The 26,939-nt window shown below is 45.4% G+C and overlaps 1 protein-coding gene and 2 long non-coding RNA genes across 6 annotated transcripts in view; 2 read left to right on the top strand and 1 right to left on the bottom strand.

Moving 5' to 3' along the window:
- Positions 1-23,053, bottom strand: part of LOC149857555 (uncharacterized) — a 43,343-nt gene extending 20,290 nt beyond the window's left edge. Inside the window, exons 1-2 of the long non-coding RNA XR_016444306.1 lie at positions 22,993-23,053; positions 15,582-15,641 (exon numbers count right to left, since the gene is read on the bottom strand). This is a non-coding gene — a long non-coding RNA (uncharacterized LOC149857555). The remainder of the gene's footprint in view (positions 1-15,581; positions 15,642-22,992) is intronic.
- Positions 2,686-8,731, top strand: LOC149857556 (uncharacterized). Of its 3 annotated transcripts, none has more exons than XR_016444303.1 (4): positions 2,686-3,197; positions 3,761-4,234; positions 5,486-5,568; positions 8,627-8,731. It is a non-coding gene; the product is annotated as an uncharacterized LOC149857556 (long non-coding RNA). The 3 variants fall into 3 exon arrangements; XR_016444304.1 differs by lacking the exon at positions 2,686-3,197 and adding an exon at positions 4,400-4,543 and having other exon boundaries at positions 3,299-4,234; XR_016444302.1 differs by lacking the exon at positions 2,686-3,197 and having other exon boundaries at positions 3,299-4,234.
- Positions 23,054-23,083: 30 nt separating the features above from the next.
- TBX5 (T-box transcription factor 5) overlaps positions 23,084-26,939 on the top strand; it is a 92,269-nt gene continuing 88,413 nt past the window's right edge. The window contains exon 1 of one of the 2 annotated variants that reach the window (XM_090063566.1): positions 23,084-23,237. The gene's annotated coding sequence lies outside the window, so the exon portion shown is untranslated. The remainder of the gene's footprint in view (positions 23,238-26,939) is intronic. The other variant, XM_090063568.1, reaches the window with a different exon arrangement.

Raw genomic sequence — 26,939 nt, 5'->3', positions numbered from 1 at the left:
ACACCAGTGTTGTTCTGTTACAGGGGAGTTGTATCCCTTAACACGGCCATGTAAATTGGCACAGTGCCTGTGTGCAGACAGAGTTCATCTTAGAGTCCTTCCGGGTTGGAGAGTTTGGTTATACTTAAAAGGGTTTGCCAGGCTCAGCAATCTCTACCAGCAAACTCCCTGGTAGAGCTGCAGTGTGAACTGACAAGAGTTCTGTTGCTGATGTAGCTTAAATCACTTCTCCAAATGGCATGTTGTAAACACAGCATCTATAGGTGCTTTCTGCTAGCATCACCACATCGGGGAAAGGCATGATTTTGTTCGTGCTCCGCATTTCGTCCTGCTTATTTACACCACAAGACTCTTTTATGACATCCTGTGCACTTGTGCCCTTTCTAAAGTCTCTTTACTCTGCCAAGCAGGGTAGCTGGGCTAAGCCTTATCCAGTCAAGACATTTGCACTAGGCTCATTTAAAATAATGTCTTAAAAACAGTGTCATTTAAACCAGTGAAAATACTCATGCTTCTTTCTGCTATGTAGCTCCATTGTATTTGATCACTTTACCTCATCCCCATGATGTAGGGTAGTGATCTTACACCCATTTTACAGATGGAAAACTGAGGTAGAGAATTAGTAAAATTATTCACTTATTTTTCCTGGATTCTAGAGAAAGCCAGCAGCAGTAGGAAGATCTAACACAAGTCTCTTCAGCCTAGATGTAGCATACTATATAATGAACTACCTTTCATCTCCTATTGGCTGAATTAAAAGTGGCTTGATTCAGTTTACTTGCTTGATGTCAATACTGTATTTGATTATATATAATAGAATGTAATATACATACAATAAAAATTGAGCTAGCCTAGTTCAGATTGAAATAGAAGTGTCTAGACCTGTGAGTGGTGCAGCTAAGTCCACATAAATACACTTGTAGTTAAAATGGCCCTATTTTTCCAGGGAAATAAGGCTTAAGTGTAAATGAGAATTTCAACCTTAGTGTCTCTACTTAATCTCCTTTGTATGGTATTTTATTTTTTATTGGTGGCACCCCACTTTTTCCAAATCAGACTCCGTCTTTCAAAAACGCACTTGGGTTAGAGTGCTGTGTGTGAAATGTGCACAAAGCAACAGAGTTCAGCCCCCTCTGGCAAATTCACAGTTCAGGCTTTTCTCTTGGAATAAATGCCTTGAAGCTTAGCTGATGGAATTCAAGATTGGGCGTTGCATTTGGGAGTCTGGTGGTGTTTTAGCTGTGGCTTGTTTGAGGGGCTTTATTTTAAAAAATGATAGCACAACTGTGGCTGAATAGCTGCGTAAAAGCAGTTGAAGATTTTGTATCCAGTTGTTAAAGTTTTTGTAGAATTGTTAAAGTTGTTGTATCCAGTTGTTTTTATTGGGACAGTCATACTTTTGGTTTGGATTTAAGATTTAATGTGTTGTTGTATAATTTCAAGTCCAATAGGCCCTTGACTATGGGCCACTACTTAAATGGAACATTATTATTACTGCTACTATTTGCGATGTTAAAGAAAACTGGAGGTTCATATCTAGATGATCTGAAAAGCTGAGAGTTTACTGTTGAAGCTGAATTCCTATAAAGTGTGCGTGTGTATGTGGGGGTATGGATATTGAACTCGGGGTTTGAGGGAATGTGGCCTCTGAATGTTGGAAGGGGGGTGGGGGCTGTCTGGACCAGACAGAAACAGGAAAAGAGGGAGGAGCATGCCATCCCCACAGCATACCACAAATGTGTTTTACATTGTAATATCAAACATTGTCTTATTCTGTGTTTTGTGTTAAACTGGGTAATCAAAGTGCTATTTTAAAGGGATCTTGCCTCCTCCAGACACACATATATATTGATATAAATATGCCAAACATGTGGAGTGCAGATAATACTGATCACCCCTACAAACATGCACACACAGAGCGCCATTCATCTCAATGACCTTAATAAGAAAAATAACTGAGCTGGTGTCAGGGCAGGGGGAGATTATTAATCTGACCAGAAATGGATTTTCAATGTGAGATTTTTTTTGAGGGGTAGGGGTCATTTATTTCACTTTTGGGGGGGGAAGCTTTGCCATCCCCCACCCCCTTCCAATACCTCTTTTCAGTAGAGACACTAGACCTAGTGTTCCCCAAGCGCTGATGGTATCTGTGGCTCTGAGATGAGGAAGGCACATTCAATTGCAGACCCAGTTATCCAAGCCCTGTTCTCCTATCAGTCAGCTGTTGAGGAGGGGGTGTTGGGGACAGGGGTGTATCACTAATGGCAGCTGTCACAATAGGAGCAAGCAGTCTGTGAGTTCCCTAACTCCCTCCTTGGAGGTGGAGGTGGCTTTATTTATAAGGCATGCATCCCTCTTCGCATTTCCTCATTCTAATGAGACAGTTGACTGCAATTTAAGCAAGGTTCTGGCTCAGATTTAAATCGCACAAAGGGACCTCCTATTTTAATACAGGCAACTGCCTTAGCTTTACAACATCTCCTACATTTCTAATGTCCAGACATTTACAAATCGACCTTTAGTGATTCCTGAGTTAATATGAAGCTCTGGGAAACATTAATGGCTTTATAAAAACCCTGTGTCAATAGATCTTTCGAGTCCTACAAAACCTCCTCTTACAGTCCTGAGCGCTCAGCTCCAGGTATAAAAACCCAGGGCTGTTAGCGGAGGGCCCGATCCTGCGTGCCGTGCTTAAGACTCCCATTAAAGTCATTAACTTTCCACTGTAGCTTTTTTGTTTGCTCGGAGGAATCCGACCTCCTTCAACCATTCCCGAGCAAGGCAGGGAAGGGAAGAAAAGACAATGCCTCTCTTTTTAGTAGAGGGGCCCGATCCTTCTGCCAGAAAAAATGGGGACAGTTTTAGTTTTCAATAGTTGCAGCATCGGGTACTCAATTGCTGTGTCCTGTAGTTTGAATCTAGCACTAGAAATGAGCGAAATGAATCTTTATTACGCCTGAGCACTGGCAGTCCCAGGCTCCGGGCTGGGAATCACCGGGAAGGGGTTTTTTTCCGGAGGTGTTTGAAGCTGACACGTGAAGTCAGTGAAAACAGTGAGCGTTGGCACAAGGTAAAAGCCTGGTGCAATCGCCCAGCAGGAAGAGCAAGAGATACATGTGGATCTCGCGGTGATCCTGTCGTGCTTGGATGGGCAAGTGCGCAGTTCTGCAGACTGCGTTTACAAGAGCGGGGCTCGGGTGAGACCACTCAAGATCAATACCACGAAACTGGAAGGGGGGAAAGGGACGGTTTTAAAAAGGAATCAGTGTCCGGATGGGCACAAATTTAAAGTAGGTAACCACGAGACTGGCATTAGGAGCAGTAGATTGCGGGGGAGAGGGGAAGTTAGGAAACCTTTTAAAGAATATTAGGGGAAAGCCGCATTTCCTTGTGAATTGTCCCGGCTGATTGCACGAAGCCAGCCTTCATTTCTAGGTGTATTGCATTTGTTTCCCGTGCTCTTTGTTTCCGTGTGCTGCTCCTTACGATTCGCCTGCGGGGAAGCCGGGGGCACCGGGATCAATTAGGGACCCTTATTTTTGCGGCCAGAAAACGATCAGCAAATATTCCCGGGCAAGGGGAGATCCAGTGCCCGAGACACTGACATCAGTCAGGTCACAGAGATGGTCACTCGCTTGAAACTTCCAGGCAGCCCTTTTCCCCACCAAGGGCTGGGGAAAATACACCGAAAAGCGAGCCCTTCCCATCATCCAAATGCTCTTAGAATAACACTTCTGTTTTCCTTTTTGGTTCGGATGAGGCTGGGCTGGCTGCAGACCTGCGTCTGCCCCTGGGCAGCGTGTGCCTGCAACCTCCTACCACGCACCTTTTGTCCTGTTTTCTCCTTCTGCACGCCGCCCGCCAGGCGCGCCCGGGCCGGGGCCCTTGCGCCGCTCAGGGCGACTGAGCTCGGGGAACAAAGAAGCAAGCTACGGCGGGCTCGCCGGACACGAGCAGCCCCCAAAGCCCCAGCGCGTGCCTTCCTCGCGGTCGCTTTTGTTGCGACCGTGCGCAGGCAGAGCTGAGCCGAGCCGGGATCGAGGGACCGCACCGCAAAGTGAGTTTGTTTTGAAGAGCCTCTTCGGTGTGTCTGGGAGCTTAGACGAAACCAAATCAAGTTTTGAGTTGTTCCCTCTTCGACTAAAACTCGCCCCTGGGGAGGAAAACCCCCTGATCCTTAAGAGCAGCTGCAGACGGTGAAACGTGCGGAGTCCGAGCTCTGCTCGGCATGAAGGTTTGTTAATGCCCCTCGTTTACCTTGCGGTGCGGGTACAGATTATTCCCCCCCCACCCCGTTTTATCCCCCCCTGAAAATTAAAATTGTAAGACGAAATGTGGATCTGTTTAAACCAGAGTCCCCCCGCTGTTTGACCATTAATACCGAAACCCTCCCAAACAGACCGGTGCTCGCCTTCGCCTCCCTCGGCATCGCAGCGGGGCGCAGGCACATTTCCTATCGCAACGTGCAAGAGCAGAGGACTGAAAGGCTGGATTTCAGGAGTGGAAAAGGAAAGCCCACACACAACAGGGACCGACTGACTCGGTTATTGCTTTTCTCCGTTAGCCCTGTGCGATTTCCCATCTCCTGGTAGGGATATGAGCAAGTCTAGCCCATTGGTGGGAATCAACACATTTGGTGTAGCGGGATCGAGGTGTGGGTTAGGGTGAGTCTTACCCGCTTTTACTGACGGGGAAGGTGAGCACAAGGCGATATTTTAGCGCCTGGTCTTTGGTTCATTGCGAAGCACGCCTTAATTCAACGACGGACGTTTTAAGCCACGAGCTGTGCATAGGTGCTCTTCGAGGGGGTCTGTGTAAATATGGCACCTCCATATATGGGCCCGTGTGTGCGTGTGTGTGTGTGTAGGGGGGGTATAAATATACGCGTATACCCAGGATGTTCCTCTATGTATGTGTGTTGGTCGGTAGAGGATAACAAAAGGGGGGGGGGTGTTAACAGACTGAGGGTAACAAGACAAGGTGTCCCCAGGTGGGTGGCACACGCCTGGTTTGGCACCGCCGTCCGCTCCCACTAACCAGGCGAAGGGGGGCTACGATGAAGGCTCGGCTCGACACCAGCCCCGAGCCCCTGCTGCACCTGAAACCTTTCGCTGTGAGAAGCAGGTGCCACGCGCGGGCCACTGGGAGCCGTCCACAGACACGTGCCCGTCCGTGGCAGCGTCCCAGCCCCTCGCGCGCCTGAAACTGCTTTTTTCTGCCGGCAGCCGGGCTCCGGCTACGTTCTTCCCAACTCTTTCGTCCTTTGCTGGTTTTTTTTTACCGAAAAGCAGCCATCTCCCAAGATTTCAGTCCCCTCCAAAAGCAGCCGACACATCAAAGCTAGATGGTTTCCAAACTAGCGCGAGCTGATCTCACTTTCTACCAGCTCGATCCTCATCTCGCCTTTTACGTCCATATTGCTTCGAGGCTGTTTGCTTTGATTTTGTTTTAATCGCTTTTCACCCCCTCTCCTTCCCCTGTTCAGTACCCAAGCGAGCTGGTGAAGTGCAGGACAGCAACCCACAGCCCAGGGCCACGTCCAGACTTCCCGCACCCATGTCCATTAAGGCAAGTTTTCTCTCTGCCCTCGTGTTTACGGCCGTTTCCCATCTCAGAGAGATCGTGGTCAGGCTCTGCCAACAGCAACAAACCCCCTGAGGTCCGACCCGGTCCGGTCCGGCGTTGCTGTCTCCGGAGGAAAGCACGGGGCCGTGGATACGTTTGGATGCAAGGACGGTCATTACATGATGCGCGACGTGTGTTGCTTTGTTGGTGTTGCTGGAGCGGGGAAGCAGGGAATTCGGATTAGGAAGAAGTAGCTACACGTTTATGAAGACGTGAACCCTAAAAAGCCAGCAAAACTTCAAGAGTATGTATGGGGGGGGCAGCACCTTGTTGGCAGCAGGGTAGCAGGATGGGCAGGTAAAAGAAATTTAAAAAAGGAAGAAAAAGAAATGAGTCGGTAGTTAGCCCTGCACACAGAGGGCGCGGGAATTCAGGCTGCCCAGACTGCATCGCTGCTTCAGCTGAGCAGAGGACCAAACCTAATGGATGGGGTGTCAATTCCTCGAGCTCCAAGGGGGAGGGGGTGGAGACAGAAGGGATTAAAAAGGGATACAAGCGAGCTCTGTTTTTCTTTTGTTTAAGGGATCATCGCCTAAAAGTTAGCCGAAGAAGTGATTTAGGTTAGATATCAGGGAAAACTTTCGCACAGGAAGGGTCGTCGAGCACCGGACCTGGCAGCCCAGGGCGGTGGTGGCCTCGCCATCCTTGGAGGGTGTTAAACCCTGGTAGACAAAGCCTCGGCGAGACGATCTCGCTGGGGCTGAGCAGCGGGCTGGGCTAGATGCCCTCCCGAGGTGCCTTCCCACCCGAGTGTTTCTGTGATTCCCAGACAACAAGCCCCCCATCCCCGCACGCATCGCCGGCGGGTTTCGCTAGAGAAAGGGAGAGGTGCGGGGGGGGGCACGACCTCGCTACCTCTAAGGAAGACAGAGAAGAAAAGAAAGTGAAACGACTTGGTTTATCTGCAGACACCTCCGCCCGCGGGCACTGCAGCCCGGGCTGTGGCTGCGGGGCCGGGGCCGCGGGGGCCGGGGGCGCCCTTGGGCGGCCCCACGCAGGACAAGGCGCAGGTCGTGTCACGGGGGTGGGGGGGGAGCCCATGTGCTGCTCTTCCTCGCGCTCCTGGTGGAATGAGACTTCAAGGCGTTTAAGGAAGCGATCACGGCTTAGGAGCTCCCCGCGCACGGCGCGTCCTGCCTGCACATTAAAGGTGGCTTGCCAGGGCTGTTAGCCCTCAGTTATGACTCCATTGATATCTGGTGCTCCGAGTGCGTGTGGGCAGCAGCCTGGAGCAGGCAGAGGCGAGCCGGGCGCGGAGCCGGGATCAGACCGGCCGGGGAGGCCCGCAGCCCGGCTCGCAGCCGCCTGGGAGGGCTGCAAGGCTGGGGGCGGCGGCTTCTCCCCCCGCAGAGCCCGGGGCAGCGCGGGGGTGTCGAGGAGCCGGGTGCGTCCGGGGAGCCGGGCTCCAGCGCCGGACTCCTGATAGCCACGGTGTGGCCGGCAGCCTCGGGGAGACCCCTCCACCCCACCCCGGCCCGGCCGGGCCGGGCGACTCAAGCCGGCCGAGCGGTGGGAGGGAAGAAGGGGCATGGACACGGGAGAGAGAGAAGTGAGGGACGGATGAGAAAGAAAATGGGTGTGGGGAAAGAAGGTGGAAGAAGACGAGAAGGGGAAACAGAGGAAAGAAGGAACCTGGGAGAAGGGGGGAAAGCAGAAGGAGCCGGGGAGAGGCTGCACGCAGGGGAAGCTGGGTGGAAGATGCGCGGGTGAGCGCGGGGCGGGAGCGCGGGTCATTTAGCCCTGTCTCTGGGCAGCCCCGAGCACGCGCTTCCAGTAGCAGTGGAGGAAACGGCTTGTGCTTCTTTATGGGCTCATTTTCTCGGGAGGAGTGTATTACCGCATGCATAAGGAATCCTGAAAAACGGTGGTAAATATTTTCTCTTCTGCTCAGTTATTTATTGGCATAAAAGGGAGATTTTTTTTCTCCCCCCACCCTTTTATATATGTATATATGTATAAAGCTACATGTGGCGACCATCTAGCACCAGCAGTGATATGCCCTTTCTGGTCTGAAGAACTGGTAATGTCATTAAAGTTCTTACCAACACGCCAGCCTGCTCTCTGGAGCCTGCCTTTTATCCTGAGCATATATATTTGGTTGTTTATAAAGTGCAGACTTCCTTTTTCTTCTTCGACAAGTGTATCAAGAGCAGAGGATTTTGAGGTGGGAGGAGAGAGAAGAATCTGTTTTCAACTAGGGGCTGCGGTGGGATCAGACAGCCCAAAATAGACCTTCACACTGCTTTTCTGTCTGCTATTTGTGTGTATTTCCGACCTCGGTAAAATGCTCTGCCCGCACCCTTCGAGGGACAAAGAAAGAAGACTTTGTGCTAGGCACTGGGCAGCCGAGTAATTGTCCATTTAGTACTCACACGCGGATAAAACAATACTGGGAGCTAACCCAAGCAACATGACTTCTTATTTTAACTTGACTTACTGAAGTCAGAGGCACTTTGATGGAGACCTAACTAGACAAGTCCCTGTAATCTGTGTACTAAACTTTTGGACGGTCGGCTTTGACGGTCAGTTTTCTAAACTAAGTTCAAAGCATCACCTGCTTTAATCCTATTTCTGTTGTGCTCAGAGAGACTCCGTACAGCCCACAGTCCAATTTCCAGATCGCCTGGAAAAAATCAGGGCTATTTTTTATTTAATTTCAGCTAGACTAAGAACCGCTTCTCTGGATGTTAGAAACTCTCCTCGGATTCAATTATTAATATTTTCCGGGCAAGCTGCTTTACGTGTGTCATTTGTAATATAGTAGGATGAATTATATTTAAAAACCCGGAGAAAGAGTGGGTTCCGTATGAAATAGGAACAAGATGTTTGACTGCAGACTGCAGGAATCTGACATCTGTGTTTTCCACTCCTGGAAACTGATTTTGCTAAACTGATTTCCACTTTGCTGTTTATTGTCATTGTTGTGGGGTGGAATCCCTAGCTGGGGACATACATCATTTACATGGATGTTGTTTGTAATTACATTTTTTTCTTTCTTTAGGGTTGACTTTGATTTCTACATAGCTTCCCAACAGATGTTAGTCCCGCCCTCCCCTCCACCCCTTCAAAAAAAGAGATTTTGGATATCTGATCTTCAAGCACTTTACTACTAAGCATGTGCTGGGATGCGGTTATGGTTTCTTTATAAGCAGCCATAGTCTGATACCGGACTTCATCAAGCTAGTGTAAATTAGGAGGAATTCTACTAAAGCCAACAGCGGGGGACTGGGAGGCAAACAGCCTGTTCTAGCTTTTAGCTGATCCTAATTTGCACAAAATAAACTATTCCAACCTGGAGACTTTAGTTTATAACAGTATCAGCTCTCCTGTGAACTACGAATTTTCATTTCCACCTGGGAGAAATTTTACGATCTTTGCATTCGCCTATACCTGAGGAAGGGTGTGTGCACCCAAAAGCTTGCAAATGAAGATGTTTTTTGCAAATATCTAGTTGGTCTAATAAACAATATCACCACTGCCACGAGTTCTGATTCATTTTGCCTCTAGACCAGTACGGCTATAACCTGTGTCCCGTTTTATAATGGCCGCTAAATCTCATTCCCAAAAGGATGTAGGGGCAGGTCTTTGAAGATATTTAGGTGCTACAAAATCCAGATAGGAACCTAATGATATTTTCAACGGTGTTTTTGAGAGTAGTAACACTAAGCATGTCACTTCATTTTAAGTGCCTGAATACCTTTAAAAATCTGACTATGGGGAGCCAAACTCGCGTCAATTTGCAATGAAATTTGGACACCTCAGTAAGTTGCATTAGTTACACCTCAGCATTAAACACCTTTCTTCAAAGAAAAAAGCAAGCAGAGTTAAAGTGATAAGCTCACGCAACTTAATTAAACAAATTAAACACTATTGATTTAACATAGCAGATATACACTGGAAAGCAAGGACAAGTTAAATTAAGGTACGGTTTTTAAAAACCGTTGAACAATATGGGTAGGTCAGTTTGTTCAGCCAAACAGCCTTAACTCTGCCCTTATCAACAATCCCTATCTAACTCAGTGAGCTCTTGTGCTATTTTTCCTATCTTTATCAGCTGCAGCAAATATATATCTATGGTAAGCATTACAGTGTCATAGGTAGTTTATATTTTAAAGCAGGGGTCTACAAAGTAATTGCAAAGCAAATAATTACTTAATACTTTCATTGTTTGATATTCTTATGAAGTCTGTGCTCAAAGTAAAGGTGGGTAGAAATGTTTTTTTGAAATGTTGATCAAAAAAGCAGCCCACAGTGAGTGACTTAGTGAAATACATAGGTTTTCTTAAACAACTTGTAGAAGTGGTGGAAAATCCTCAAAACTTACAGCAAAGACCTTTCATAAAAAATAGTCTTCATACCTTTTAATAAGCTCTGATTACAGAGCTAGAAACTAAGCCTTTGGATCTGTGTATCTAAATATACATAGATAGAGACCTACTTAGGCATTTAAATATGAGTGGACTATTTTTAAGAAGAGCTGGACACCCACACATCTCAGTGAAGGCGCTGGAACTGAAAGAAACCAGTATCACTGCATATTTAACTTCTTTTATCCATGCCAAAACAAGGATGTAGGAAGCTTGCTTTAGGATGGACCGTTTATAATCTTTGTGTGTCTGATCATTTCCTCTCACATAAGTAAGAAAAGCACTTCCAAATTAAGGTCCCAATTTAAAAAAAATCATAAGCACTTTCTGAACTTCAAACAATTTACAAGTGTAGGGACTTAAACACATGCTTTACATTAAACACATGATCAAGAGCTTTGTTGAATCCAAGTCTCAACAGTTTTGAAGCATCTGAATTTTTAAAATATTCTCCCTTTAAGGAGCTGGGGTTCATGGAAGGGATGAGATGTTGCCTTGCTGCTAGGTTGAACACAAGGTAGCTAGCCCCGAAAACTATTTAAACAAAATTTTAGTGTAAATCAGGAAAAGGAAATGCATTTTTGCGGTTGTTCCAACACAAGACTCTGTTGGGAAATCCACGTATTTTTTGGCACTGAGATTGTCTCTTACTTTATGGGTATATGGCTCCACCCCTTATGGGTCTTACTTTTTCCTGGCACCTTTAAGAATTGTGAGGATACCAATTACTAATAAGGTTGAAATTTAGGAGATATTCAGATTTAATCCCATGTACTGAAATCTGAAATACAGCCATTGGCTTTCTTTGTTTTGCATGTGGCCCTATGTCCCATCAAGGCAAACTGGGGACAGAGAAGTGATAGCATAGAGCAGAAGTTATGGAGCAGGGTGGTCTGCTGATATCCTCCATGGGGTTCATTTGACCAACTGACCATCAAGTGGCACATTTCTGAATAAATATTTGCTATTCAACTACCAAAAAGAATTGCCAGATTAATGATTCATGGCTTCCCCCACTATTTCTTGATCATCCCTGTCAGCAATACATCCAGCATTATTAATTTCCCCATGCTGTCCACTTGGAAAGTCACCAAGGTTCTTGGAGAGTGTTGGACAGGTTGGCTTTTCTCTGCTTCTGCCTCCACTCAGACCTGATATAGGCTCTCAAAGGCAGAGGGAGTCTGAACTGTCTGTGTTGCCAAAAAGGACTTCTGCAGTCAAGGCAAAGCCACAGAAACGCTTCTCTTGCCTTCTAGGAGGGAACCCTTCCATTTTGATAGTATTTCCTACTCCCTTGCTCCATGCTGCAGAAGGGAACTGAGTTACCACATCTTACCAGTGTGTTCATTTGTGTGTGAGGTAGCAATCCTGAAGTCAATGCCAAGGAATGCAGTGTTTAACCTCACAGTGTTGCTATTAAAATAATTGATTGGTCTCCCACTTTAGAGCAATTAGCTTTGTCTTTAAAAGAAAATAATATCAAACAGGCAGAGAACTGAGCTTGAGACAGCTCCCATGTTGACCAGTTCACTGGGGACTGAGTTTACAGACAAAATCATAATATTCTATCATTTGAGGTTAAGCTATCTAAGCCGGGTTGTGGCTTCTCTCCTGTAGTCTCTCCAGACTGGGCAGTGAAGGGGAGTTGTAATACACTTTACACATGGGAAGTATCAAGAAACTCAGGGTCTGAAAAATGATTTATGGTACTATGACTACATCTCTCATACCCTTCCTCAGGCAAATAGTCCTTAATGTGAATGAAGGAGGTAGAGAAGTATAGTCTGATAGAGACAGTGGGTTCAGGACAGCTAAGTTCAGCCCCAGATCATTTCTGTGGGATGGGTCACTTACTCTGCTCTGTGTATCCATTCCTCATCACTAAAACAGGGAATTGGCCATCACTAGGCTGTTGTAAAGAGACAATCAAGGAAGATTTGGCCTTGAAAGCTTTGGCCATGGGAACTTCAAAAAGTGCAGCCTCCTCACTACAATAGTAAACTTCAGAGTAACTATGGCCCATGTTATTACAGCAAGTGTAAAAGGAGGGTAGCTCCATGATTTTGACTAGAACTATTGCATACAGAACCTGGAAGCAAATCTATATCTGCTGTGCTAAACTCCTACTGGGGTGGAAGAAATAAAAGTGGTAGCAGCATAATATTGCCTTGTGCCACTGTAAAGATTTTTTGGGGGGGTGGGGGAAGGAGGAGGCAAACATTACAGCTAATTGAAAAGTAGGAACGAAAAATGCATCCCCTTTCCTAGGAGCCAATAAGGCTGGGTTCAAGGCCAGGAGTCCAGCAATATAATATTTTAAGAGGAGAAGGCAGGTCTTCATTTACTACCTGTCCTAAACCTCAAGTATTTTAGAAGGAAAATGCTTGCCATATTTTAGAGAGTCAGGTCATTAAGTGGAAGTCAAAAAAAAAAAGGACAGAGAAAATCCATGCATCTGAATTTATGACTTGTTAAGGAAGCACAAGTTAGAACTGAGAAAACCTGAATGGAAATGGGGACACTGACTCACTGGAAATGCAGTTACCACTCATTCCCCAGAGGTGGCCTCTGAAGGGGTCTTGCAAACTGGCATAATTGCTGCTCTTGGGATCCAATCCAACACCCACTGAAGTGAATTAAATCAACCCTCATCCACCTCAGTGGGAGTTGCATTAGGCCTTTTGCCCAGCAGTCACTATGTTTTTATTACAAAGGTGAATGCACCCATTTGCCTCTGGAGGAAATGGGAGTTGAAATGTGCAGCCGTAAGTCAGAAGGAAATTCAGAGCTTTGTGGGCATCAATGTGGGAGCCAAATTAAACAAGCAAGCCCCAGACATTGGGGCATGGTCTCATTCTGAGCAGGGCACAGGACAAGCATGGAGTTTTAGCTGGGGGAATGGATGTAGCAGGGATGTCCAAATTCTGCATCATAAATCATCACACTGGCCACCTGCCAAAAACCCAGGGGCTGGGTGCAATTTGCATATTTGTTTACATGCTATTTAAATCATCATGGCATTTGCTTGTGCTTGTGCTTTCCAGGCAGATGGCTGGAACCATGGTCACTGGGGTTTGTCCTGCACTCACAGTGAATGGGGAAGGGAGGCCACAGACTGTGTCCTACAATGCTGCAAGCTCTGTTTGTCCTTTGAATCCACAGTCTGTGTGCTCCACGGAAGGAACATTCTTTGATCTTGCTACAGTGTCAATGAGTTGGGAGAAGAAGGAAAAATCCCATTAGGGTGTCTGGAGATGTTCCTTTTTTTTTAAATACAACATTGAAGAGATAGAGAAGAGCTGGAGATAACATTCCAGGAAGCATCTATTCCCCACATTCTTTCCATTACAGCTCCCAACCCCAGCCAGTAAAATACCACAGGGAGCGCCTTCAGAGAAGCTTCAGTGGAGCCAATGTTGATGACACCCCATCATGGAGATGGCTCTGCCCACTTCCATGTGTGTCACTTTCCAGGGAATGAGAGAAGTGTGTGGAGGGATAGAAAGGGGAGCTGTGGTGTTCTTTTTTTGCATGCCTGCCTGCCTAGTTAGCTAGCTATTGTCTTTCTAAATAACTCATCTTCTTTAGGGAGAAGAATTAAAGAATCACATTTCTACTGATTTAACATAACATGTAAAAACCTGGGTAGACAAGTCTTTCACCATGCTCCTTAAGGACTTTGGAGGGGAAACAGAGGGGAAATAGGCAATCAGGTGGGAAGAATCCTAGGATACACCTTAGCAGGTTGGACACTGGCCCTGGAAGATTGGAGAACTAATTTCTGTTCACAGATCTGCTGCTAATAGGCTGCCTAGCCTTGGGGAAATCAGTTCACCTTTCTGTGTCTTTGTTTCCCCAAAAAGACACTGGCCATGTCTACATGTTCATTAATGCGCTATACTTATGGTGCATTAAATTTAGTACCTGTAATAACAGGTACTAACGTTATGTACAGTAGCACTGGTGTACATTTTGTTTGTGATGCTAATGCACAGTAGGCTAATTCTACTGTGCATTAGCCCATTAGCACGGGTTTGCCTGCTGCGCTAATGCACAGTAGAAATAGTCTACTGCTCATTTAGCATCTTGTGTAGACACGCCCTCTCTGTCTTTCTGATAAGGTCTTTGTGGGGGGGGGGGGGGGGGGGGGGGGGGGGGTCTCAGCATATTGGTGCCCCAGTCGTGGCTGAAGCCTCTCCATGCTATTGATGGTACTTCCACTGTGTAAAGTAGAGGACTACAATAGTAAGTCAGACAGAGCAGGACTCAGCTTTGTCAGTGCTGTCAGATGAAATTCTTAGTTGCTTTATCTTTATCAGACAAACTTCTGAGGTCTGCTTCCTTGCAATAAATAATTTTGGCTTATGATTATAGTCAATGGTTGTAATATACTGTAAGTTTTTTCAAACCCTTACTGATGGAAATTCTGGCAATTTCAACTGAGGGCATATTTTTTTGTATTTTGCACAACTGGAGTGTCTTCAGCTTAGCTGTTTTTTATCAGTATTTCTGATGTGTTTCCTGACATGATTAAAGTATGTTGCACTTAAGTTGTGTGCACAGTATATTATTAGTATGCAGGCAAAAATGAAGCATGGTGCAAAGTGTTTTGTGATGGTTTTGCAGTATTATATTGTAAATGATCAGGTAAGGTGTTGTGTTCCCATTGGCTTGAGCTGGGTGTGTACTGAATGGCCTAAATATATCAAGCTCATATTGCTATAGCAGGGCCTGAGGTGGGGTGATTCTATTCACATCAGGGGGTCAAACATGCTTAACAGTAACTGATGGGAGAAGACACCTATGGCCAGATTCTATTTCAATTTTAGGTGTATAATTGAATTTAGGTGCCTAAGTGCAATTCTATTCTACCCTGTTCAAGCCCCTCCAAATCCATTAATGCATCTATTTTTTTGGCATGCTATCATCTGAACCTTCAGACAGGGTCAGAAAAAGAAATCAGATAGGCTGGCTGATGAAGGTACTTACAGCCCAACCTGCTGAGCATAAGAGCGTAGCAGTCTGGCTCTCAGTTTGACACATGTGAAAAACATAAGCACTGCCCCGACCACTCATTAGCCAAGTTTGCTCATTCACGTAGGAATCTAGTGACGTACAAGATTTACTTTTATCTGGGCTTTTGGGTTTTCCACCCCAATATTTAGGATTCTTTTCTACCTGAGCATTTGGTAAGAAGTGTTTATCAAGGGCTAGAAAGGAAACCTGGAATGTATAACAGCCAAGACCATAAAGCCAAGGAAACTCTCACCCAAACCCCAAACCACAGGACCAGCCTGACAGATTTGCAGCTATAATTTACTTGTGGATAAACAAATAGAGGCAGATTCCTCTCCCCCACTGGTCTCCCCTCTCCTGCGTCATGCTCCAGTTTGAAAAGGTGAGCTGCAAGTTTTGGTGGATGGGGAACTGGGCTGAACCTCGGATCATTTGGATTTCAGTTTAGGGCTGCAACAGCACCACATCCTGAGTGACCAGGACAAAGTATGTTCTCCCTGTTTCCCTTATCACCCTTCCTTTCTCTTGCTTTATTTATGCTATGAAGTTAAGGCATGGAGTATGCATTTTTACCTGTTTGCCCAATGCTGTACGCAAGGCAGCTCTAATCCTGGCTGGATCCTCTCAGCACAACTGTAACATAAGAAATAAAAAGTGGTTATTCCTACTTCTACCTCTTTTTGCACATTGGCTATGAAGAGTCAGTGGGGCTGAACTCTTACATACTCTCCACTTCAAACATGCTCCTTCTACCTGTTTTCTAAGTAGGAGGTACCTAAGGTTACAAAAGCAATGGACCAGTGGTAAGGAGACCAGCCCAGCACTTAGGGCACCTTGGTTTAATTTCCATGCTTTGCTACAAGTTTGCCTAAGTGGCCTTGGGCTAATTGCTGATGATTTTTTTTTAAAGGGGGTGTATGTGTATAGAGGTGTCTAGTGGGATTTCTAGGAGTGTTGATGTCCTTCACTCCTACTGATTTTGATTCTCCTGAAAACCCCCTGTCCTAATGGTTAGGATCCTTAAGTACTTTTTAAAAATCTGTCTCATAGTTTCTCTGTGCCTCAGTTCCCCTCTGCACAGCAGAGATAATAGTAGCCTACCTCATAAGGACCTTGTGAGGATAAATTGAAGAATGTAAGGTGCTCAGACACAATGAAATAAAAGTATTCCTGGGCCATGTAAGTGGTCAGGAAACGTGTGACTTTTGTGGAAAAGCTAGCAGTGTACAATAAGTTAAGGGTGAGTTACCTGCTTCAAGGATACACACATGATTAGTTACCTCATGCTTTCTCCTGTATTTGGGTCTTCTATTGGGAAGAGGCTCACCATGACATCATCAGACATGTGATAAATTGGTAACTAATGAATGCTGACTTCAGTAAATATTGCCCACACTAATATCAGGGTCCAGTTCTTTGCCAGCCAGTCAGTATAATCCCCAACTATATTCTGGAAAACAATGCATATGTATGTCAAGGAGAATACATAGGCTGAAAGAGGAGTTTCAATGGAACTGCACTGACTTGGCTGCAATGCACTAGAGCATTGCCTGAGAAAGTCTTTGGTAAGGAATTCAGCATTTCCCCTCCACCCTCCCCTCATGAATACAGAATACACGGATGTATCACATCCTTAATATGGGATAGCTCAAACTCTGGCGTCTTCCCTCAAGCACTGAATGGATAGGAGAATTACCATTGTCTTCAGTGGGAATAGCAGGTGCTCCGTCATCAGCCTTTTGGAAAACCAGGCTTCTTATGTGGGTGTTTCAATGTAGACATAGGTGCTGAAATTTAGGCAACAAGGCCTATAAGGGCTCGATTCAGCAGCCCTTACTTGGGCAGAGTAGCCCTCTATTTTGCAAACAAGTCCTTATGACTCAAGGTACTTTTCAATGCAGGTAAACACAGCAGAAACAGGTGCTGAATGCTGACAGCTCTACTAGCTTCCTTATCAGACAGGTTTGCCATCTGGGGGCATAGTCTGAGTAAGTGCAGCCATAAGTCCCACACAGTTCCCACCAAAGCCAACACATAATCTCCATTTATTTCAAAGAGCTCAAGAGCAGGTCATTACAGGCTGGCAGGAGTAAAAACAACAATGCATGTGTTGGTCATCTTTTCTTTTTCTTCTCTTTTCTTCTCCATGGTTTAAACCAGAGCCCCTCCTTCTTCAAAAAAGATCCTGAAGGTACAATTACACATCTCATGCTCTCCCACCCCAATTCTTGATTTAAAAAATGTAAATGCACACAGCTGATTTTACAAATAGGTTGGAATAGTAAGGACAGACAATATACATGTCATTATAGGAATCTATATCACAAAGCTTTGCCCTTATGTTCTCTGTGAGCTAATAAAAACTAAACATCCTTCATCAGTATTCACAGGGTGAGCTTCTCATTATAAAGCTTTTATTATAAATGCTCTGTGTCCTTACCATGCCTGTTGTGCCAGCGTTTTTTATAATAGACCATTTGGAATGATTTAGCCAGAGAACTTCGCAGTCTTGCTTTTCAGTGTGTCCTTATAGGATGCCCAGCCCCAGTGGTTAGTTTATGAAGGCCCCCATGCTATTAGCTCCACTTGTCTATAATAGCAACCAAATGTCTTCAAATATTCAAGCACAATTTTATTTTTACTGCACTGGCAATAAGCCTTACATGTTAACTTTTGGCCTCTCTGGGTAACCCCTTATTTAAAAGCAACTTAATTGACTTTACCAAGCTTTAGCTATTTTTCATTTCTTCCTAGAGGGCTCATTATTGGAGATGGATGTTTATAAACTCTCTTTCCCCCTCCCTTTCTCTCCCCCTCCTTCTCAGATGTGTGCATGCACACACACACACATGCACAGATATACCTTTTACCCTTCCCTGATTGTTCCTATTAGCAGATTATAATGATGTTCATGACTGCACCAGCTTTGGTGATGCTTTGGTGGTGGTGACACAAATTGACATTGATTCTTCTTCTTTTTAAAATTAAATTACAAGTGTTGAAAGGGGAAGAGGGAAGTATTAATGGAATCAACCATTTAGGGTGTATATACAGAGAGAGAGAAAGAGAGAGAGAGAGAGAGAGGTGTGTGTGTGTGTGCAAAAACATAAAAAATAAAAAAAAGGACATTGAGCTAACAAGCTGGATCCACTGTTGTATTTCTCTGTTTTTATACTATTATAATTTGCTTGTGTAAGACTGATGTGATACAGTGGAAAACAGGTTGATTTTTGTACCTTTCAAAGGGGTGATATCACTCCTATGTATAAAGGTGGAATGTATTTTATTAGATGTTATTGTCTAAAAATCCTACAAAATTTAGCATAGATAGATTGATTGACCCTCAGATGCCACACACCTGAATTTTGGTCATATATACTATATGCAGTATACTACTACTAGACTCATAGAAAATTAGGGTTAGAAGGGACCACAGGAGGTTATCTAGTCTAATCTCCTGCTCAAAGCAAGACCATCCTCAACTACATCATCCCAGCCAAGGTTTTGTCTAACTGGGTCTTAAAAACCTCAAACGATGGAGATTCCACTAACTCGCTGAGTAACCTGTTCTACTGCTTTACTATGCTCCTCATGAAAAAAGTTTTTCCTAATATCTAACTTAAATTTCCCTTGCTGCAACTTGATACCATTGCTCTACTATTACTACTATATAGTATAGTATACTATACTAGAATAAAGAACATTTTATGTCTAACTATAGATAAATATATAGCTATGCTTTTCATTCTATATGTATTCTATAAACCTTACTATGGTTAAAAAAACAAACCTGTAACATTTCCAAATGAGAACTATTTGAGTTGATGTTTTTTTTCTTAAAATCTCTGCATAAGATTAAAGCAAAAACTGGAAGAAACATTTCCTTTAAAATGAGGCTTTTGTGAAAAAATATGTATAATAGCGAGGCAGCCAAAAAGAATAGAAAGAGGCCAACAATAATTCTATCCCCTGAAATCACAGGGACTTGACCCAAGCAGGTCATTCTAAGAGCATGCAGTCCTTCTTCTACAATGTTATAAACCAAATTGCATTGTTGTATGTTTGTGTTCATGTCAATAGGGTAACCTGGTTTATATCAGCTGAGGATCCAATCCAACAAACTTAAGCTTTGTATCCGGGTTTGGTTAAATCTTGTTACCAAATCTTGTTTACTTCATAAATTAACCAGTTATTTATGAAGGGACTCCTAGTGCCAAATTTGTGTGAGTCTGGTTGCTGGATAACCCCTACCATTACCATTTGTCCAGCTGTTGAGAAAGCATGCATTGCTTCTTGCCTTGTGCCCATTTCTGTTTTAACACCAAAATAACTACCAGAGAAGAAAAAGGGTCTTACACTTGTTAAATAACCTTGGTTTCTCCCTGCCAATGCAGAATATTTTCCCTCTTGAGCTAGAATTTTTTTTCCAGTTTAATTTTAAATGTCCCAATAGATGTGCTTTTTCAACACTTTCCAACGGAAACTATTTCACACTCTAATAGAGCTCTCAATCAGGAAGATTTTCTGATACTTGTCTTATTTTTTCTCTTAGTTACATCCCATACATCATCCTAAAAAATTATTTTCTAGTCTCCATGTTTCTCTATCTGAGTGAATCTCAACCGTGTTATACTCAAGATGCCCCTCAGAAAATGCCAGCTCTAAGTTTTCACTCATTTTTTGACTATAGAAAAATGATACAGCAATTCTTGTGTTGCAACAAACTCAGAAAGACCACAATAGGCCAGAATGGTTTTGATACTATGGATTCCTATTTGAAATATCTAGATTTATTTTGTGAATAATGTGTAGGTGTTTGTACACCAAACAGTGCTAATACTGCTTGACACCCTTAAAAGAATCTCACAACCCGGGGTGCTGCAGCACCCTGGTTGAGAATCATTGCCCATATTAGCACAGTCCCTAAGCGTTTCACAATACTTCTCCTATCACTCCTGTGAGCAAAGGAACAGAGAGGTTACATGGCCCGTATTACACAGGAAGACGTAAAAGTAATTGAAGCAAGGCCTTCTCAATCTTATACTTTTGACCTAGTAATTGGGCCCATCTTCCTCTTTCATTTGCACCCTTCAAAGTTTTATTATATCTCCTTGATTGCTTACACCAGTTCTGTTGGTATAAACAGAAAGTCAGTTCTTTTCTTATTATTGTAAGTGCTGTTCAATCGTACTATTACTACTATTGATAGTGGTGATGGAGGTGGAGGATGATGGTAGGACACTCTATACAAATACATAGTAAGTGACAGTCCCTGCCCCAGAGATTTTAATAATTTTCTTTACTTTTTTCTGAACCCCATTCACTTCCTCTTCAATATCTTTCTGGCAACAAGACACCCATAATTGCAATTAACTGCAGAACCATGCCTTTCATTTTCCTTCTGTTAGGCCTCTACATACATTGTTCCCTCTCCAGATATTATACACTGCAGACTCTGGTTTAACTCCTGTCTACATTGATCATTCTTTCTCAGGACCTGCTTTTTGATTTCATTGGACTCTACTTTCATTGGCTGCACTTTAAAATGTACATTTTGGATGATTTCCTTGAGCTTGTTTTTTCCTAAACTCAATGTATTTTTCTATATTCCTACTCATTCTAGGCCCCTTTCTTTCTTTTTTAATCCTCCCTGCTGTTCCCAGCTGTATAGCATCTGACAGTTTTATTCACCAGCTACTCACTCGTTTTATTAGGTCACTGATGAAATTATTAAAAGACCAGGTCTAAGCAAAGATCCTCTGAGTGCCCTATAAGATACCTCCCACAAGAGTAATACTTGGCTTACAACCCTTCTGCCTATTTTCAATCCACAAAGTACTGTTCATGTTGTTGTTGTAACCAAGTGACAACTAGAAACCTGAGCCAAAATCAGAGTCTTGCTCTGCAGTGTGGTACCCACGCCGACATACATGCATTCACATGTTGCTGTTGTTATAATGTGTAGGAGCCTCAGTCACAGACCAGCACCCCTGTTGTCTGGGTGCTGTACAGACACAGACTAAGATGACTGACAACGGCCCAAAGAAGTTACAATCTACATATACAATAGTCAAGGAGATGGCTGAGGGTGGAGCAGGGAAGGGAAACAGGAGAGGTGAGTTGTCCATGGTGTCACAGGTGACCATGTGGTAGAGTCACAAAGATAGCTCAGGATTCCTGTCTCCTAACCCAGTCCTAGCCAATACTTCCTCTCAGGCAGCCAGCGCTTGTATCCAAATCTCATATCCAAGTCTATTTGAAATAGTTTTTCAAGTAACATTTTGTGAGTGTCAGATGCCTAAAAAATATCCCAAATATGTCCTGTTTGAGACCCATATTCACCAAGTTCGTAATTCTATTTAGCAAAAAAAAAGACCTTGTTCTTTGCAATCTCTTACTCACTAGTTTTATCATTTAAAAAAAAAACTGAGTACATTTGTGAAGAATTATATTTTCTTTGTGTATTAGAGTTATATGCTGCCCTCCCTAACAAAGTCTCAGGGCAGTTTGCAATAAAATACCAAAAAAAAAAAAAGCCAGTCCAAGAGAATATACTTTAATAATTTGTTATAAATCCACTCATTTAAAATTCTATTATCTTGTAGATGGAGGTACTGAGCCTAATTCAAAGCTTTAAAATTAATAGAAAAATTCCCATCAGCTTCAATAGAGTTGGGAAAGTGCCCTTGGTGCTTCCCCACTGCCTCTTAAAACCTGAAATATTACTAAGAATGGACATCAAGGCTGATTTTCAAAATTTCCTAATAGATTTCCAGTTCCATAAAAAATAAGGAAAATAGTCAGATGGTTCCCACAGCTGATTGTGAAAAGTCAGAGAAAATTAGAGAGTTAATAGAGGTTTGGAAAATAGTAAATGAGGACCCATTTTTCAAAAAAGGGATGGAGAAATGAATTAACTTAGTAATTAGCATTCCATAATTTTCGATTGAACTTTTCAAAGCTACTTACTGGATTTGGAGGCCCAATTCTTTAATAAAACCAGAGATTTTAAGTCTTAAATGTGAAATGTATTTAATAGATTTTTAAACAATATGGACATGGATACTGAAGTTGTATATGGATACCTATGTGTATGTGTGTGCATATCTAAGAACTTTTTATAGTTAAGATTTAAGGCCTTTGATCTTGTTCTAGACCAGTGGTTCTCAACCTTTTTAGATTTTGGGGCACCCCTCTAAAAATCACAGCTCTTAGTTTGCACTCGTTTCTTGACTATGGAAAAATAGTAGAGCATGTCTTGTGTTGCAAAGAATGTAGAAAGACCCAACAGGTCTGAATGTTTCTGACACTGTGAATTTTTATGTGAAATCTCAGATTTTTTCTTGTAAATTGTGTGGAGATGTTTGCACACCTCACAGTACTAACATGGAGTGGCACTCTGTGGCTTCATTAAAAGCATCTCCCAGCACCTCTGGGTGCTGTGGCACCCTAGATGAGAATCACCGCTCTAGAAGCAGAACCCTCTTGGTTGTGGGTATGTGTGATGCAGTATGATGTGTGTTTGTGTTTCTCCTTTCCAAGTGTCCTTCCAGAATACACATACACATAAACACATACATGTGCATGCACCAGAAGCCTTAAGTCTCTCTGCAAACAGAAAACAATTGTATCTCAGTCTGAGTCATTTTCAGGGTTTTTTTTTTTCAGATTTCCCCTACCATGCAAAGCTGTTTGCAAACTCTCCCCTTTAACTCAGGCAAAAACAAACGGGAGTTCTTTGGGAAGAAAAAAAAGTGTGTTGGGGTGGGGGGGGTAAGGGAAATGTCTATTGAAAAAGAAGTTTCTGCTTATGTTGGTTTTATTGGCCTGGTGAAACCCTATAGATTAACAACCAGCAGCACCCCCACCCCCACCAGGGCCTAAAAAATCCAGGAGAAGGTGTGACTTCAAACTTGGTGGTAGGGATAAAGAGAAAGGAAGCCGGAATGCGGCATTTGTGTGATGTGATTGTTACCAGAAATACCTCGACATATCCCCGCTGTCCTGGAGCTGCTGCCAGTGGCCCCGCGGAGCTCCGAGCTAAGGTGCTGACCGCGGCTCGAGAGACACTGTGATACCTTATCAGCACAACTCAGTGGGTCCCCTAGTATACAACCGGAAACGGGGCCAGTGGCCAAGAGAAACTGCTGTCAGGGGAAGTGCAGTACTTATCATCCGCGCTACTTCTCCCGGGGTGCCGACTCCCTGCACAGCGGCACTGTTTCTAAGGTAATGTTCTCCCTCCGGGGGTCCTTGAGCCTTTCCACAGGAGCCGGGCTGCTTACCGGAGTGGTGGGCGAGGAGTGATGGACGGGCTGGCGGCGAGGGGGCGTGAAACCCCAGGCTGGCTGCGCCTTGCCCCTGGCGAGAGCACGGGGAGTGGGGGTGCGTGTCAGTGTGCGCGTGGCCGCACGTCTACCTCGAGCTGGGTAGAAACGTGTACCTGCACACGTTATATTTTCACGGTATATCCGTGCCTGAGGTCTGCGTGTGTTGGGGGGGGGGGGGTTCGTGCGTGGACCTGGGTCTGTGCAGGGTTTCCCTGTGCTCGCTGCGCCGCTGGAGGCTTGCCCGGGGCTCCCGTCTCAGGGCAGCTTGCGGGTGGATCTGTGCGTGCGCCGGGTTGGTTCGGTGCATTTGGTCCACGAGGCAGAAGGTGCCCTGGTACAACTCCCACGGTGGTTTTTATACTGTCTGTTTTAGTCAGTGATTCGCTTTAAGCGATTCCCGCGTGTCCGGGGACAAAAACAACACGCTGCTTTTCCCTCGTGTTTTTCCCCCCCATTTATTTGTTTAAATGACTTCATTTACAAGCAGGAGTAGCAGGATAATGGAAAGCAGGTGTTCTGATTTCAGCTGATTCCTTAAGAGGCACAATATGGACATCTCCCCCCCCCCCCCAAATGGGAACAAAACTTACATCGCGAGTGCTTTGGTCTAAGGGAATTCCTCAAGGAAATGTCTTTTCCCTTTCCGTACCCATTCAGTGCGATCAGTCATCCGGTACGATTTTAAAAAAGCACAAAGGTTAAAAGAAAAGGAAGAAGAAGCTGGTTCACGAGGTGCATTTGCAAACCCCGCAGCCTCGTCGCGGACTCGAGTGATGCTGCCTAGGGGGGCTGGGGAGATTGCCTTTCAAGGCTTGAAGACATCTGAAGCTCGGAAGAGAGGGGTGGGCAGGGGAAAGGTTGTCCCTCCAACACTGTAGGAAATCAAAGTCCTCAGTGGGAATTGCAGGAGCTTGGGGATATTCATTGAAGCATAAGGTGCTGGGGCTTGAACTCTGCATGTGCTGCAGTTTGCAGCCTTCGGCGTTTCTCACCCACGCACTCCTCTCCCCCTAGCTCTGATCTGGAGGTCGGCAGGGCTGGGCGGGCAGGAGGGTCCAAGTGTGTAGCCTCAGGTTGGTCCAGATCCCTATTAGCAAGGGCAGGTTTGTACATGGGAAGGGGACGATGCAGGTGGAGACATTGCTGCCTTTTGCTTTGTTACTGAAGTGGATCATTGATAATGTCATGCAGTCATGGAAAATTAGGGCTGGAAGACCTCAGGAGGTCATCTAATCCAAAGCAGGACCATTCCCAGCTAGACCATGCCAGCCAAGGCTTTGTCTAGCTGGGTTATCTAGATAGCAACTATAGAGAAGCAGAGTATTAGGGGCAAGAGGTGCACATGTGGCACATGTTTCTGCTGGGAGTATAATATGGTTGGGATCTAATGGCCAGCCTCAGTGTGGTTTGATCCCTCCCCAGGAAGTTCTGTTGTTGACTTCGCCCAGTATCCAGACTAATACACAGCCCGACAGAGAAAGGGCGTGTGTTTTTCTGGATGTAATGAACGCCATTATTCATCTAAGCAGGGACCCGGCTCTGCAGCCCTCACTGTGCGGGGCAACTGACCGGTTAAGTCAGAGGAGAGGAATGATACTCGGGGAGAGGCTGCAGCACTGGGCTCATACTTTGTGCAGAAATACGTAAATTTAAGCATACGTGGGCAGTGTGGTGTGAAATGCAGGCAGCAGACGAATGCGTGCTCGGGGGCTAATCTGGAATAGCAGCAGACATGTGCTTAAGGTGAGGCAGAAAGAAAGTTGAACCAATAAAACGTGATAAACCGTGCTTAGCTTTAGACGACGCATGGTAACTATGCAGGGAGAAATGCTATCACACGCATACACATTCCCGTGAGTGGGTGGACAGACGGACAGACAGACAGGGGATAATATGCTCACGTGCCATACAGGAGTCGCACACAAGTCTAGTGGGAGACACACGTGAATACACTCGTGCATTACCCTCATTCAGCTCTGTTAATATTGGGTGCTGACTTCCCCATACGGCCATGCACTGATTTTCTTTACGGACACTACGAAGGAAGCGAGCAGCGCCCCCGTTTCCCTGGGGCCGATTCCTGGGAGTCGAGGGCGCTTCGGAGCATGGGATTCGGGCTCCGAAATTCCTCTGATCTTCCCAGAAATGTCACCTAGGGGCTGACGGATCAAGAGTCCGATCCTGCCACTTAAACCCAACTCCTAGCAGCCTCTGAGGCAGAAGCATTTGCAGAATCGCGTGGCTGGTTTGGTCTTGCTCTCTGTCTGCAAACCACAAGCAAACAGCCCCGGGTTTTTTTGATGGCGCTGCAGCTGGGCAAGGAGGGGGGATCCATTTCTGGAGCATCCCTCTCCCCTCTCCTGCTTCCGCCGACCAGACTAGTGAAATTGGGGCACTTGGAACAAACGGTCTTCACTTTTCGCGGTCACGAGTGAAACGTCCACAGCTTCTCCCTCTGCTTTGAAAGTTGGTTGCAAGCTGCTGGCTTCGGGGTAACAACCCTGCCACGGGCTGGTTGCGAAGCAGCAGCGTGGAAAGGAGGAAAAACCAGCTTCCAGCGATGGTGGGGGGACCCTGCCGGGTTGTCCCCAGCCCCCCGACGGCGTCCCGGGTCTGACAGCCAAAGGCACGTCCATCATGACTTGTGTTAGGAAGAGCAAACGCAGTGCGAGATCTCGCAGGCACAAATGATGCGGGTGCTTTACATTAGAGGATAATAAAAGGAAGGGGTTTTTTCTTTTCTTTTTTTTTTTTGCCCCGCGGGGAAGGCAGAGGGAACGAATTTCTTCGAGACAGAAACGCGTTTGCTCTGGCGAGGAAATATCGTGAGTGATCTTTGGGAAACCTCTGCACGCGTTGAGGGACCTGGTCACTGTTATACCTCAGAGAGAGCCTGAGATGAGGGAGGTTGTGCGCCGGGGCTTAGTTTCAGGGCTTTATTCATGCTCCCACATAAATATAATACTTAAAAACGGCAAGAAAAACCAGCTCCATCGCTCTCTTAAACTCTTCCAAAATACGGTTTCACAGATATTTGGGGGGCACTCGAACAGGGAGAAACCCCGAGATAAAATCCCAAGTAGAAAGTACCGAGGAAATCGCTAATGCGGGATAAATCAGTCATCGGGAAGGTCCAGCGGGGCCTTCCCACTTCCCCCCTTGCCCTGGGAACCCGCCTCCCTCCAGCCACCCCGCGCCGAGCCGGGAGGCATGGCCCGCGTGCGGGTCGCAGCCAGGGGCGATTTCTGTCGCTCCAGCCCATCGACCCGGAGCAGCCAGACGGGGACCCCAAACTGCGACCGGGGGGGCTTGGGGGAACCGCAGACAGGGGTGGGTTTTGGGAACCATCTCGCCAGAACTGCTCCTCCGTGTCGGCTAGAGGAGAAAGGGTGCGATATATTAGCTGAAGATGCGACCTAGAATTACTTCCCCAGCTCCAGCGTGCCGGCCAAGCCAGCTGCCCGCTACGCTCCTGCCCGGATGGCCGGAGTACATCACTCCCGGTCGTGTCCCAAAGCTCGCGGGCTCTCCCTCTCGGCTTTAAACCCCTTTCATCTGCCAGGCGAGGAAATCCCTCGCCCCAGTACAAAGCAGCCCTGGT

The sequence above is a fragment of the Crocodylus siamensis genome, chromosome 9, assembly GCF_052110815.1.
Source record: "Crocodylus siamensis isolate JL-2025a chromosome 9, ASM5211081v1, whole genome shotgun sequence".
Taxonomy (NCBI): Eukaryota; Metazoa; Chordata; order Crocodylia; family Crocodylidae; genus Crocodylus; species Crocodylus siamensis.
The sequence above is the reverse complement of the archived record's forward strand: the minus strand, read 5'-3'. Positions and strand labels throughout refer to the sequence as shown.